At 37.6% G+C, this 16,704-nt stretch overlaps 1 protein-coding gene across 4 annotated transcripts in view; it reads left to right on the top strand.

Annotated features, from left to right (window-relative positions):
- ASB5 (ankyrin repeat and SOCS box containing 5) overlaps window positions 1-16,704 on the top strand; it is a 685,704-nt gene that overhangs the window by 641,830 nt on the left and 27,170 nt on the right. The window lies entirely within an intron of this gene.

Genomic DNA, 16,704 nt, shown 5'->3' with positions numbered 1-16,704 from the left:
AAAACCACTGCCTCAGGGTATCTTGTAGCATAATCTACTACCACTAGGATATATGTTTTCCCTGTGGAACTTGGGATACTCAAAGACCCCACAATATCCGTAGCTACCCTCTGAAATAGCTCTTCAATAACAGGCAAAGGCATCAAAGGAGCTCTCACCTTGTCTCCTGCCTTGCCTACCTTTTGGCACTGCTCAGAGGTCCTGCAGTATCCTGTTACATCTCTGGAAATTCCAGGCCAATAAAAGTTCTGCATAATATAACTCTTTGTACATGTTATGCCCATATGGCCTGCAAAGGGAATATCATGAGCTATGGCTAGAAGCACCAGATGGTAGGCTCCAGGGGCTAGCAACTACTGTCTTCTCTCACCTTCTAGCCCTCCCTCAGGGGTCCACTCTCTGTACAGTAACTCTTTGTCCCAGTATACAGACTCCCACTTCCCTTGAGAATCAGGTGCCTCACTAGCTACCTGCCTCAGGCCTTGTAATGTAGGGTTTGAGAGCTGAACCTGTCTCAACTCTCTCTTTGTAACCCTTCCAGCTTGCCCTTCCTCAGGAAGTCTGGCATCCTCTGACAGTCGTGCCTCACTGTCAGCCAGGGTACTACTACTCACCTCTATCTTTGCAGTCACTCTGTCCAATGGAACATCAGTACTCACAAGCAGCTGTGGCTCACCTTCAGTCTCACTGCTACAGCATAGCTTCCTCCCTGAAATAACCACCTCACCAGTCCTGCCTGCAAGTATGCAGTCTGTCTGAGTCTCCCCCAGGCTACCAGACCCACATGCTTGTCCCGAAAACTGACTGCATGTAACTGCATTAATACACGGTACTGCCTCATCCAAATCATTCCCTGTCAGGATATCTGCAGGATGGTAGTTTGGTACCCCTGTTGCCTCAAGATAACCTACTATTGGCATTTTGTCCTTCCCACTTACTGGCTCTCTCACCTTTTGTTCCCCACCTTGCCTTCATGGACATCTGTATGCCCCATGGCCCCACTGTTTGCATTCAAAACGTGTACCTGGACTAGTGGCTTCCCCTGCTACTGGCAGATTGCATTGGGGCAGTCTGGGCTGCCCGCCATGGGTTCCTTTAGACCCATGAACAGTACTGGGGGTCTTTTCCCTGTTCAGCGATGCCCTGCTTGCTAGATATAGGTCTTCTTTCTTCCCCAACTCATCTGAAGTAGCACATTGTCTATCGGTTAACCAGATCTTCATTTCCCCAGGCAAAGTGCTAAGGGCTTGTTCCCCTCACCAAAAGGTCTGCCAGCCCTTCAAAAGTGGTGACCTGACATCCACTCACCCACCTATGAAAATAAGTGCTCAGTTCAGCAGCATATTCACACACAATTTCAACTGCCTTGCATCTAAGCTCATGAAACTTTTTCCTATAAGTTTCAGGTGTTAGCTTAAAAAATTCTGACAGACAATTCTTTACAGCAGTATAATCAAAACATTCATGATCAGAAAGTTTAGACAGCACAGTTACAGCTTTACCATGGAGTAAGGGGGTCAGGCACTGTACCCAGAGTCTTTGGTCAACATCATACTGTTTACATACCCTCTCAAACATAAGAATGAAACTATCAAAATGATCAAGAAAACCACGAACAAAAGGTGAAACGTAACTGTAAATCCAAAAAAAGGAAAGGAAATGCCACGGAAGCTTCAAATCAAAATTAAAAAGGTTTTAATCCACGACAGCCATAAACAGGAAAATCCACAACACAGCAACACAGCAACGGAAAGGCACCAACATAAACGCTATTAAGTCCAAGTGCGTTTTCGTTTGTATCCCAACACTTCATCAGATGTGATTTGTTAAACAAATCTATCTAGTTTAAATACTCCATTTAATAAATCAATTAAAAAATTCACCAATTAAATTAATTAAACCATTTAAAAAGACATCCTTTAAAAATACTCTAATACACTTTGTTAATGTAACACCATTTCATTATGTGCAAACATTTTTTAAAAATATTCAGATTTCATACAAAATTGAGGAATAAATATATACTTATATATTCCAACGAGAATTAATGTGGTTAATGTATTAAATTGTATAAAAATGCAATGTCTTAATTATGACAGAAGTATTTAGCCAGTGAATTAACTGCCATCTAGTGACCATTAATAAATATTGCAACTGAGTTGTTAATTCCCTAGAAGAATTTTCTTAAAAATAAATTTCCATCAATAAATAAATAAATGCCTGTTATTACAAAATCAATGTATAGCTAAGCTCTTGAAGACTAAAATAATTCATATATAACCATTTAAAAATCTATTAAAAATGCCACAATATTATAAATATATAAAATAATTAATACACTAGACACAAACATACATAAGGAATAAATAAGAAAATATATATTTTACAATTTAGCTGCCCTTAACTTCAAAATAGGGAGTATACTTGTGTATTCATTTAAGCCCGGGGGATTGTAGGCCTCCAGCGTGATTTGCCACCAGAGCTCCCTATATTCAATCTTTTCCTCCCAGAGTCCACCCCTTATGTCTTTTTCAGTATGTTCAATAACTGTAAATGTAAAGCTTGCTTCAGGACATTCCCTTGTATGTCTATATAGAGCGTTTGTCTCCTTACAATTTTTAACATCATTAAGATGTTCATAGATTCTTCTTCTAAGCTTCCTTTCCGTTTTCCCTATATAGAATGAAAAGCAAGCTTTACAAAAGGCTAAGTATATTAAGCCCGTGGAATCACAATTATAATAATATTCTTCATTAGTTATTGTTCTATTTCTACTTGTTATATTTATACTATTTCCATTTAGTATATATGGACATTGTGCACATCTACCGCACTTATATGTACCTTTTTTCTTTTTGTCATTCAAATTATTAACTTTCTTATTCTCCAGAATATTTCTTATACTGTGTGCATTTTTATATACTACTTTAGCTGGAATAGTTTCTGCTTTCTCTATATCAGTGGAATTGATAAATCTATTCCACTCTCTATGAAAAATCTGGTTTACTTTATTGTTGACACCATTATATTCCAAAGTAAGGGCTAAATTGTAATTTTCCTGTACCTTGTCAGAAATTTTATTTATATTAGGGTTGTTCGTCAATCCGCCTCCTCTTATTATAGGGGCAAATCTAGTTAATCTTCCATTTTCAACCTCCTGTTTAATTTCATTAATAAGTTTTTCTGGGTATCCTCGATCCCTAAACATAATACCTAGTGTATCACATTCTCTTATAAAATCTTCTTCAGTACTAGCCATCCTGCTACCCCTCACATATTGGCCTTTGATATTTCTCTTACAATGTGTGGGGTGTGCACTATTGTAGTGCAAATAAGAGTTGCAGTAGGTGGGTTTCCTATACACTTTGCTTTCTAGATTACCTCCTTTCTTATAAATTTCAATGTCCAGATACTTTAAGGAGGTAGTAGATATTGTCCAAGTAAATTTCAGAAAACTAGTAGTTTGATTCAAATATTCTAAAAACTCTTTTAGATTCTCACTACTTCCTGTCCATAAAAGGACTATGTCGTCCAGAAATCTACGGTATAGTACCCACCATTTACTAAATGCACATTTCAACACATATTTTTCTTCCCACTTTGCCATTACCAAATTGGCAAAGGTCGGGGCACATGCGGCACCCATCGCAACACCCTGAATTTGCTTATAAAATTCACCATTGTAGTACAAGAAATTATTCTGCAGCACAATATCCATTAAACAAACTGATGCTAGTTTAACATCGTTGGTCAGGCTACTGTCTTCATACACTATTTCTTCATAGAATTCCATACCCTCTTTGCAGGGAATAGAGGAAAAGAGATCTATTACATCTATAGTAACAAAGGTAATGTTATCTATATCTACTATTCCAGAAACATCTTTCAATAAATCCCATGAATCTTTCAAAACTTGCTGTCTATTTACCCATAAACTTTTAGTCTTATTGTCGACAAATTTGGCCAAAGTGTGTGTCTTAGAGCCTTCTGCCGAAACAATAGGCCTTAACGGCGGATCTATTTCATTTTTATGGGTTTTAGGTATACCAAATATTAATGGGATTTTTGGTTTTTCTACCTTCAGGAAGTTATACATATCTTGATCAATAGTACCTTCATACAGCATGTCTTTTAAATGCATATCAATTCTGCTGTATGCAATATTTATTTCGTTTTTGGATACTATTTCATATTTGGTGTTATTCCATAAAATCTTATACATTCTACTATCATATTCTACTTTATCCATAATAACAACCCCCCCCCTTTATCGGGCTTCATTATTCTTAAATTAGAGTCGTTTTTCATGTCATAGAGCAATCTCTTCTCATTTTTCCCCATGTTGTTTGGAAGTTTAATAATGTTTAGTTCTTCCTTTCTAATTTCCTTCTCTATCAATTTCTCAAAACATTTCAACTGGGGATGTATTGGTGGGTTGTAAATGGATTTCTTCCTTAAGGTCATATCTGTTCTGTTTACAGAATTGAAGAACATGAAGTGTAAATTAATTTTTCTTAAAAACACTTTAATGTCCATTAATGACTTTGTGATGCTCCCTCTGTTATAAGGTATATATTTTAAACCTTTAGAAAGCAAGTTAAAATGGTCCTTTTCTAATTTTAAAGGACTGTAATTGTAAATATTAAAATTATTATATGTCCATTTGTTATGTTCATGTGTTATAATGTCTAAACAGGGTGGGGTTAGGGAATTCAGGGGGTGATTAACTTCCGTTAATACCTCCCCCTTCTCCCCCCCCTCCCATAAAAATTCCTTTCATTACCAAGTTGTTTATTCATAATTCTTTCGGATCTTCTCAAAGGGGGAAATTCTTCATCATACTCATTCTCACCATCAAATGGAACATATTCATTAACTTGCTCCCCATTTACCTTATTATTTTCTTTATAAAAATTGTCCTTCTGACCTCTCCTATTGGATGGTAATGGATAACACATATTATTTTGATATTCATATATATCACGGTCCATCTTTTTCATCTTTCTCTTTATAAGCTCATCTATGTTACTATCTATGTCTTCTCTAACATTAAAGTACTTATTTCGTTCTTCTTCAATGGAAAAAAGTAAATCTTTCCTGATATTTTTATCAAGTATTTCTATCTCTTTATACAATTCCTCCTGTAGTCTAGTGTTCTCTTTCACCATTAGTTTAAGCATTTCAATACCACATTTATTAAAAATCTCTATCAATTCTTTATGAAAGTCAGAATTAATTAAAACATTATTAGGGTATTTATATATTCTTAATCCCTTAGGCACAATCTGTTTAGCTATACATTCAGTTAAATAACTGTTTTCAACATTTAAAATTCTGTGCTTGTTCATTAATCTATATAAAGTATTTAAATTGTCCTTATAAGTGCTATTGCAACTTTGCACTTTAGGACCCTTTTTACTGTCTTTAAAGTCAAATTGATGAAACAACCAGTCATTTAGATCCTGTGTATTATTAACAGTACCTTTCCCAGCAGTACCACGAAGTGGCCTCTTATCTCGCTTATCCCTTGCTCCGTTTGCCTCCACGCTAGAAGTCTCTTTCAAAGCATTTGGCGTATTGTCAGGGTTGAAGCTACCTCTAACTCGTTCCCTGTTGCAGCCGGCGTCATCTTTCGCGCCCATAAGCTCCATTTTGCCATTACCGACATCCATACCCCTCGCCAGTTCCGACCATTCGGTTCTCTGTGGGGAAATAGACTCCCTCCTTCTTTGTGCCGTTAGCAGCGTGGAGGCTACGGGAGTAAGTAGGTTGATAAGCTCAGTGAGCTGTCCTATGAGCTTACGTGTCATACCGACGTCTTCCTGCAAAGATTTTGCAGGTACTTCCTGGCTTTCCATTCCAACCACCATAAAAGACCAAGAAAACCACGAACAAAAGGTGAAACGTAACTGTAAATCCAAAAAAAGGAAAGGAAATGCCACAGAAGCTTCAAATCAAAATTAAAAAGGTTTTAATCCACGACAGCCATAAACAGGAAAATCCACAACACAGCAACACAGCAACGGAAAGGCACCAACATAAACGCTATTAAGTCCAAGTGCGTTTTCGTTTGTATCCCAACACTTCATCAGATGTGATTTGTTAAACAAATCTATCTAGTTTAAATACTCCATTTAATAAATCAATTAAAAAATTCACCAATTAAATTAATTAAACCATTTAAAAAGACATCCTTTAAAAATACTCTAATACACTTTGTTAATGTAACACCATTTCATTATGTGCAAACATTTTTTAAAAATATTCAGATTTCATACAAAATTGAGGAATAAATATATACTTATATATTCCAACGAGAATTAATGTGGTTAATGTATTAAATTGTATAAAAATGCAATATCTTAATTATGACAGAAGTATTTAGCCAGTGAATTAACTGCCATCTAGTGACCATTAATAAATATTGCAACTGAGTTGTTAATTCCCTAGAAGAATTTTCTTAAAAATAAATTTCCATCAATAAATAAATAAATGCCTGTTATTACAAAATCAATGTATAGCTAAGCTCTTGAAGACTAAAATAATTCATATATAACCATTTAAAAATCTATTAAAAATGCCACAATATTATAAATATATAAAATAATTAATACACTAGACACAAACATACATAAGGAATAAATAAGAAAATATATATTTTACAATTTAGCTGCCCTTAACTTCAAAATAGGGAGTATACTTGTGTATTCATTTAAGCCCGGGGGATTGTAGGCCTCCAGCGTGATTTGCCACCAGAGCTCCCTATATTCAATCTTTTCCTCCCAGAGTCCACCCCTTATGTCTTTTTCAGTATGTTCAATAACTGTAAATGTAAAGCTTGCTTCAGTTCCCCTCACCAAAAGGTCTGCCAGCCCTTCAAAAGTGGTGACCTGACATCCACTCACCCACCTATGAAAATAAGTGCTCAGTTCAGCAGCATATTCACACACAATTTCAACTGCTTTGCATCTAAGCTCATGAAACTTTTTCCTATAAGTTTCAGGTGTTAGCTTAAAAAATTCTGACAGACAATTCTTTACAGCAGTATAATCAAAACATTCATGATCAGAAAGTTTAGACAGCACAGTTACAGCTTTACCATGGAGTAAGGGGGTCAGGCACTGTACCCAGAGTCTTTGGTCAACATCATACTGTTTACATACCCTCTCAAACATAAGAATGAAACTATCAAAATGATCTCCCTCTGTAAACTGCAGAAGAAATTTACTGACCTTTTGTGCTTCTGGGGTCCAGTATTTCTCTTCCCCATTACCTCCATGACAATGGTGAAGAGTCAGCATCTCCTTTTCTTGCTGCCTCTGCCTTACCTTCTTCTCAGATTCCAGGTGTAGCAGTTTCTCATTCTCCTTAGCCTGTAGACATCTCAGTCTATCTGCTGCTTCTGTTTACAAAAGCCTGGCCTCCAACTCAAGTCTCTTTAGCTCCAGCTGAATTTTTAAGTCCTCTGCAGAAAGATTGAGCTGTCCATTCTCTGAATGTTGTACATCTCCATGGCCAGTCTGAACACCCTCCTGACTGCTATTTTCTGATGCAGCTGTGACCAAAGCTGCAATCATGTCTGCCTTAGACAGGTTTCCATGCACCAGTCCCACAGCCTGACACATCTCAGCCAAAAGGCTCCTTGACAGCTTGCCATACTCCTTTGCTGACATGCTTGCCTGCTCTCCCTGACTAACTAAGCTAACAAAAGAAATAAAACAATTGTGATCTGAACTCTGAATATTCACTGCAGGGCTGATTTAGAGTAAAAAAACACCTTTAGTGATCACTGTACACAAGCTACAGGAATTCACTATCCACACCACTACAAGCCAATTGCCAACCAATTAATATGTGGTGTGTAAATCTCACCACTGCCACCAAATTAATATGTGACACCCATGCACTGGCCCAGCAGTCAAGGAACCTCAATCCTCACAACTAACACCAGTGAGGGGTGTCCACATTGTGTTGATAACAAGTATACACACAGTAAAGTCCAATTTCTCTAAAGAGCACACAGAGATCGCAGTCAGTCTGGGGCTGGTTTCTCCCTTTCTCTCCATATCCCCCAATAAGACTCCCCACTGGCACAGCTATAGGGTCCAGATCTCAGCTTAGTAATCAAGCTAAAACCTCCAGCACCCTCTCTGTCCAACCAGTGCTTCATGTCCCTGCCCAAGTAGCTGACACACATGCACATTTTAAGATATGAGGTATATACAAACACCACAGACACTCCTGGGGAACACTGGCACAGGATCTCCAGCTATGCACATTCCTCCCAGTCTATAAGGTAGTACTAGCTGCCACCAACCACTAATGTCAGCTAATAAAAAGGCCCTTACCAAAAGGGTATCCAGTTATTAGTGTGCAATATTATCCAAATAGTAAGTGTGACCCAGGGCTAAAGCTATTGGAATGGCTTGGACAGTATCACTGTATACATGCAATGTACTCCAGAGCTTAAATTACCTCTACACAAAACAGCCACAGTTGAAAGCTTAAAAAATGTAATAATAAATAATAAAAACAGAAGATAATACTTCTTACTACATACTGCAAGTGAAGAGCTCAGAGATCACAAAAAAATGCTTAAAATAATACAGTAGAATAGTTCTGATATCAATACAGGGAAACAGCTAGACTAAACTTACTATTTTCTGTGTATATCTAAGAGCAATCACAGTGTTAAATAAACTTACATATAGAACAAAACAGAGTACTGGTGAGTTTTTGTCAGCTTTAGACAAAATCCAAAATGTTCTCTCTCTGTCTCTGAGAAAGTCCTTTTAAATTGATAATACATCCTGCTGACTCATTTTAGATTACATCATTCTTAATAATTTTCTGGTTTCCCAGGCTAACAGAAACTCTACATTTACATTTCTTAGTAAACATGCCCCTGGTGAGGAAACCACAGCAATTAAAGACATTATATATGTAAAATCTAGCAATTAACTCTGGTCTCAAAACAGTAGAAAGAATCTGCTGGTTCAGACACCATGGCTCCGAGCCCTGAGATCAAACAGTCATACAAGGCTTGACTTATCAGCTTTCTTCCAGCAGAGTGCACTGTTACATTTTTGACATTTAACATTTAACACAATTTTTTTCTATTGAAGAGAACAAGTCTGTGGCTTATAGTAATGTTTAAAATGACAGAATTATCTATAGAATTTGATCTAGCTAGGTTGTCAGCCTTCACATATCTTCACAGGTTGTCTTGCAGAGATCGAGTTTTATTTATGTAAAACTACATAAATATACTCACATGTATAAATAAAATTATTTATATATTATTCATTTTAATAAGAATGCAAAGTTATCTTTGATATGGATCTTTCATAAGAAGTTTTGATAACAGTCTATTTTAAATCATTCCTGAACAACTAGTTTTCCCTTTTTTTGATATATATATATATATATATATATATATATATATATATATATATATATATATATGTGTGTGTGTGTGTGTGTGTGTGTATATATAGATATAGCATGCGAGAGTTTGTTTAATTTTGCATGTTTTTGCCAATGTATGTGTGTCGACATTTATAATGTTGGTGTTTGAGTGGATCGAATAGTAACAGTAGATATATATATATATATATATATATATGTGTGTGTGTGTGTGTGTGTGTGTGTGTGTGTGTGTGTGTGTGTGTGTGTGTGTGTGTGTGTGTGGGCACATGCATGTAAATATATATATATATATATATATATATATATATATATATATATATATATGTGTGTATATGTGTATATATATATATATATATATATATATATATATATTATATATGTGTATATATATATATATATATATATATATATATATGTGTATGTATATATATATATATATATATATATATATATATATATATATATATATATATATATATATATATATATATATATATATATATATATATATGTATATTATTTCAGTACTGACATCCTGGAACACTGGCATTTCACTCCAGGTAAGTAAATGCTTGGCCACCATAGTGAACTTTGCCCCTTACCCTGTGGTAGAATATATAGGTAGAAAATGCAGATGATATTGATGAGACACAACTATATATCTTTATATATATAATATACAAATATATGCATAAATATTGATTGATGCAAGGGAGTTGGAAGACCTTGCATTCAATAAAATGATCCATATGTAGAGCTGCAAACAGTTTGATGATCTGTTATGTAATGAGATGGCATGTAGCTGAAAATTAAGTAATCTGAGGAGGAGGAGGAAGCTGAAACAACAACTACATTTGCCTCTATCTGCAGAAAGACTACAGGAGATGTAGACAGGCATATAGTCCACATGAGTTTTACAGATGGGAACTGATAGCCAGGCAGGGACCTGGTCTGTAGGAGTTTTACAGATGGGGGAATGATACCCAGACAAGGAACATCTCCTATACCACAGATGGTTTGGGCATACATAGCTAGGTGTTGAGGCCAGCTGTCCTGGGTGTAAAAATCCAGTGGTAGCTTACTTCAGTACTGGTATTCATAAAGTAATGTTGATACTGTATTTGTTGTCAGGGCTGAAGTGCTGCAGTACCTTACGTGTGGTAGTGTAACTGTAGCATGCTGCTTATTACATTTGTAGCAAGAGAAGTACTACATTTTCAGAGCAGAATAGCTTTTTTTGGTCCCAAATTTTGAGGGGACTTTTTTTTTTTGTTTGGAAGTTGAGGCAGGAATCAAATCAAGAAACTACACAAGGCCACAGATATCATAGCTACGGTCCTGGAAGCCCAATAGAAGGCCAGAGACATGGGCATTCATGAATGATCCTTACAATACAAGACTTTTTCATTATTTATTTTGACATTATGTTATTTGTTAGTTTGATATACATAGAATTTCTATCCACCAGTGCAAACTGACCAACATGTATCAGTCAATTAGTGTGATGAAGATAAATTCTGATTCAGTTGAATGGTATGGCTGCAATGTGAAAGACCTCATTAATGGCTCACTACCATGTCTATGGAGTGAACACTGCACTGCAGTGCTCTGCACTTTCAGACCTGACTGCACTAGTGTTTTCTCAATAGAAGTGCATGTATGGCATTAGCAAAAGCATCCCACTAGATACAAACACGCAAGCTTGGGTGGGCTCACACACATCCATACTTGAAATTCCGTAACATACTCCTATGTGACCACTCAGGCAGATACACACACACAGACACACACACACACACACACACACACACACACACACACACACACACACACACACACACACGCACACACCACACACACACGGCTGCATCACAGATACTCCTATAATAGTAAATATCTGATTGCTCTCTTTTGACAGCATTCACGTTTTCTTTCTTGTATAAAATGGTTCTGAATCTTTCAACTCTGTAATTTGGTACTTGCAAATATTTTGGGGGAAAGCACATCTTCAGTGAGGAATGTCTCTTCCACTGGCACTCATTAGCAAGGACAAAGGTGATCCGTGAGACAGAGATGACCTGAGTATGTCATGTGCCAGACTGCCCAGTACTTCATGCCTGCACTAGCGACCATGCTATGCTGCAGCAAGCACAGCAACTGTTTGTGGTGTGAAGTAATAGTAGCAGGTGAACTTGACTTAACTGCCCAATGGGGTACACAGATAGTGGAGGCAGATGCATTACATCTAGGGGAAGGGCACTTATCCAGGCATGTTCAGGCAGATGGACAAATGGAGGCAGTGATGGCATCCAGGTGCTTGCACTACATGCCAGGTGATCCAGGCATCAAAAATCTTCACATATATCATCAGACCAGCCATGTATTATACTTTTCATCTTTGCCATGACAGTGGTGACAATCACCTGTGCCTGTTGACTGCCCTGCACATCTGTCATCTAATGCCCATTGCGATATGCATGTCAAGCAATGACTGAGAGCCATAGCAGTGATAGGCACTGGCCTGCCATCCTCAATCACAGTCTTCACATTCTGTGAAGATGTCTTCACTCTCTGTTGGTGCATTGGCATGGGATGAATGTAATCCCTGTGTAGGGGTAGCAGACACAACTTGTCCTTCCACAGTCTTTGAGGAGGTGGGATCAGGTTCCTTAAGAAACAGAGCTGTGTCGCTGGATATGGATGATATTGTGCTATCCACAGTTAACATTGCTGATAGTAGCACTGTGCCCTCATTATGAATGATGGTAAGTCTGCCATCACTGCCAGTATCCAAGAGCACAGACATCAGGCATGCTCTGTTTTATGGAAGAGGGCCTCACAACTACAGTAGTTGTGAAAACAGACAGATACACATGCATTGTAACAGTACTAATGAGTTACAGTATAGATAATAGCAATGCAAAGAAGGTAAACAGATGTACCTTGCATACTATGTGTTCATAACAGCATCCCAGATGTACCTGTGGATGAGATATGGTGGTGTTGAGTATTCATGAGCTACTAACACAGCTGTGCCCCTAAGATGTTATTACTGACATAGGGAAACACTAAGCTGATACATTCCCAATAAAGACATGGGAAGGTACATTCAGTTTAACTCCCACATCCAGGCCTCTGCAATGCTTCATGGTCTTTCAGTCTCACTAAAGAGGGGAAACTCTTCCATGGCGGTCAGCATGCTTATTGATGGCAGAACCCCCCCCCCCCCCCCCAGCCATGGCCATTCTCTTCTGTGGAATCTTATAGGCTTTATGATGGCCATGCAGAATTATGAAGGTAACCCTGATACAGACCTGATGATTTACCTTGTTGTGGGCACTGACTGCAGTGACAATTGCCATATACTCACACTATACACATTAAAAGGAGACCCACTCCCTCTTATCTGTGTCCAATATCTGACATCTGTGCTCATGGAAGGCCTGCATTAGCACATCAGTCTGTACCTGGGAAAACCTGTCTAGTTTCTTACTGTCCTTGGACTCCATGTATCTGCCTGTAATTGTGGACATACAGAAATTCTCAGCAAGATGACACATAATATGCATGATATGTGCAGCAGAATTTGTAGTGGTCACATGACAATGTGTCAGTTTTACCACCATAATGTGTCATGCCTGCCATATACCCATATCACAGGACAGGCCATACCCCCCTCCCCCAAAGAACCCAAAGGGCAGAATGAGAATGGACTGAGTTTTTATATTTAACATGTCAGCAGGCTACTGATCTCTGTGTCCAAAAAAGCACAGCCATTGTGTGGTCCACATATTCAATCTCAGCCAGTATCTGTTATGCACTGGTCCTTTCCTACCTAACCTTGTTCAGAATGTTTCTTGTCTGATCCACACATGCAAATATTGAGCATCAGATCATGATTCTCTCTGTTTGAGCCACAGTACCAGGGGTCATAGTACACCTCATACATCCCCACAGGCAATAGCTTAGAGGACTAAATTTCCCTGTACCTCAGCCCTGTCCTCTGTCATTCACTGTTGCAAATTTCCTGCGCTATTCCTCTTTATTTCAGCATGTGGCAGTAGAGCCATCCCCAAAAGAAAATACAAGACTTATAGTAATCTAGTTAATTGCTCCATCTGAATATGGCCTGTGTTGCGCATATTAGACATAATCTTCCACATTTTTGAAATCTGTAGACTACTGTGATTATTTGGGAACACTACATAATCTTGAAAGTTTGAAATACCGAATTTCAAACTTTCAAGACCATATTGCTGAAACCCCAAACTACCAAAAGACCAGAAGCGCAAATTTCAAAGTCCCGGCTATCGGAAGTTTGAAATTCGCACTTTTGGTATTGCGGTATGGTGGAAGGCCAGGAAAGTATTTCTGTTTAACTGTGTTGGTTAGAGGTTTAGTGTGTAAGTGTGTGTTGTGAGTATGATGTGTGTGTGTGCTAGGGGGATGTAGGAGTGTGGTGGTGTATTCATGTGTTTGTCTGGGTAGTGTGACCTTGGAGTTAGAATATTTAAGTACGGGGAGTGGAGGGTGCAACCCCCCCCATGGGGTGTGCAAGAGTTAAGTTTGTGTGTTTGTGTTTTGGGGGAAGGTGTGTGCATTTGTCTGTGTGTGGTGTATGTTGTGTGTAGTTTTCGGTAGTTTGAATTTCGCGGTTTTGGTTTTTCTGTATTGTAGTGTTTCGGGTGTTTGGTCTCGGGATTTTGCGCATTGGTAGAGTGAGTGTTCGGTATTTCGTAGTAGTTCTGGTTATTTACATCAGGGATCCATTACAGCTCTCCTTGCACTCAGAACCTCCCTATCAGAAGGTAGATGTAGAGCAATTGTCTCCGACAAGAGATTAACACAGTTATGCAGACATTTGCCCAACTTGCCACTGGCTTGACCCTTACAAGAGCAATTATAGAATGGTCATTTGTTCTGCATAGTGACAGCAATAACAGTAATTGGTGGAACTATTTTTACTTTGCAGTTTTGAGGATCATAGTTTGACAGTTATGATAATGAGTTAATTTAGGAAAATATATCTGAAGCACAGATTTCAGCTGAGTGAGTTAATATTGCCTGCCGAAGATCAATGGGTTTTACCTAATAATAATAATAATGTTTGCTCTATATTTCTGGTGTCTGCACCGCAAGAGTAAGCCTTTCTAAGGAGTGAGAGGGATGGTCCAGCCTGGGCAGCACGTTTGGGACTGTCACATTTAATATATTAAAAAAAATTGTTTTAAGAAAGTCTGGTTTTAAGGCCATTCTTCTTTAAGACCGGTCGGTGTGTGAGTCACATCTCTGCTTTGTCACACAGATGTCCTGTTCTTCCTTTCCACCCTGCACACAGTTTTAAATACAGTAGAGCATCGTCCATCCGCGTTATTTGTAAGTTAAGGGTGTGTGTGGAATTTTAAGGCTGCTGCTTGTCTAATTTTCACATTGTTTGTAAGTAAGGCTGCTGCTTTAGTGTGTGTGTAAAATGCCTCACTTAGGGATACCTAGTGGTTAGTATTACATAGGCTCAAACCCTGTACCTTAGGTACAACAAGAAAAAGCCTGAAATCTCTACCCCCTACCACCCCTTGTGATTCAAGGAGTTGAGTCCAGAGAATGTCTGGAATGCTTGGCTTGGTTCATAATTTAGGTTTGTTCCTCTTAAAATTTGTGATTTTCTGGCAAATCAGTGAGGACTAAATTCACTAAATAATGACAGCCATTCAATTTTTAGTCTTCCTATCTTTCAGGAAATGCATGGTAACACAACACATTTTATTATAGCAACTTTATCAGATTATACAAGCAATGTTTAAAATGTGTCCCTGGTTTTGGGCCTTTGACTCCCTTCATAAATTTTGTTTTTTTCCAGATTTCTTGTGCTTCAAAGTTGAGAGATATAGTTGAGTGTTAAGTGCATTTTATAAGGAGCTGAGAGCTTCATGATAAAAGTTTAGTGCTGCTTATGCCAAGTCTGTTTGCAATGTCCAACTGTTCAGCAAATTATATTCCTATTGTGCTAAAGTACTTAAAAGTATTGTTAGCACAACAGGTAATATACTTGTTATTGATGCAGAAAGCTGTGGGTTCTACTCCAACAGTATGTAAATGGATTTCTGATACTGTACTGTGTTGTACTTTAAAGGGGGTGGATGTTGCAGTCCTGAAAATGTCCTTCTCTGGAGGAGATTCCTAGTAATTATGTGCCTGTTATCAGTATCATTTTTTAATGTAACACAATCAATTTATTCCTCAAGGGCAGTAGGCACTTTATTTGTAGCTGAAACAATGAAATATAAATTTGTTTGCTAGCAGCAACCTCTTCATTAGTTATAGATTTCTTTAATGTGGAATTATTTAGATGACTTTTACTTCTGCAGAGATTGTGCATATTTACTGATATTGGTGGATAGTAATGACAGAAGTTTGAGTAGACTTTTATGATGAGAACTTTTTGAATTAGGCAGTTTTGTCATTATTGGTTCATACATTTTGTTTCATTGCTTACTGGAGAAATGTTCAAAACAATAAATATAAAACATGCTCTAACATGTATGCTGTACTATACATAGAATATAATTTTATACAATCAGGAAGGTGAGTCAAAGAACACATTTATGTTTGCTTGGTCCTAAATATGTGTGCAAGGGGCCTATGATTTGAAAGCAGCCAAAACGTAAACTTTATCTGCCACTGGCCAAATGCATTTTCTTTGAATGTGGGTTTCAACTCTGTTTCAGTGAATCTGAGTTTCAAGAACAGATGTTTTAATACTAAATCTGGTTTCATTGTGAGACTGTATTACTTTGTTTAGCAGATGTCTATCAGTGTTTGTGCTATAAAATTTAAAATAAAAGTTTTAAATTAAATCCAAATCATCATTGTAAAAGTAAAGCATAAAACAGTATGCACATTACATTGTCTATGGTAAGTGGGGAGAAATAGCCAAGTAATGGGACACTGGAATGGCTGCAGGGGGAGTGCTTTGTTTGATTTTGTGAAGGGGGAGGGGTGGCAAACTCAAAGACAGTCCCGGGCAGCACAAACTCTAGCTACGCCACTGCATCCAAAGATATGTCTTGATTTGGATGTTCCTTCTTTACTCAAATATTTTGTTACATCTGTTCACTGTGAAACCTGCTTGCACACAGCATATGTATGGGTTTTCTGAAAGGCTACTTATGCTACCTGACTTTGGCTAACATAAAACATATGTATAGTTCTACTGATGAAGCAAATGTTTAGCTGGATTTTAATGCATACTATAGTACAAATAATTCTAATGGCATT

This window comes from Protopterus annectens, chromosome 2.part1, assembly GCF_019279795.1.
Source record: "Protopterus annectens isolate FY-2018-M chromosome 2.part1, PAN1.0, whole genome shotgun sequence".
Taxonomy (NCBI): Eukaryota; Metazoa; Chordata; order Ceratodontiformes; family Protopteridae; genus Protopterus; species Protopterus annectens.
The sequence above is the reverse complement of the archived record's forward strand: the minus strand, read 5'-3'. Positions and strand labels throughout refer to the sequence as shown.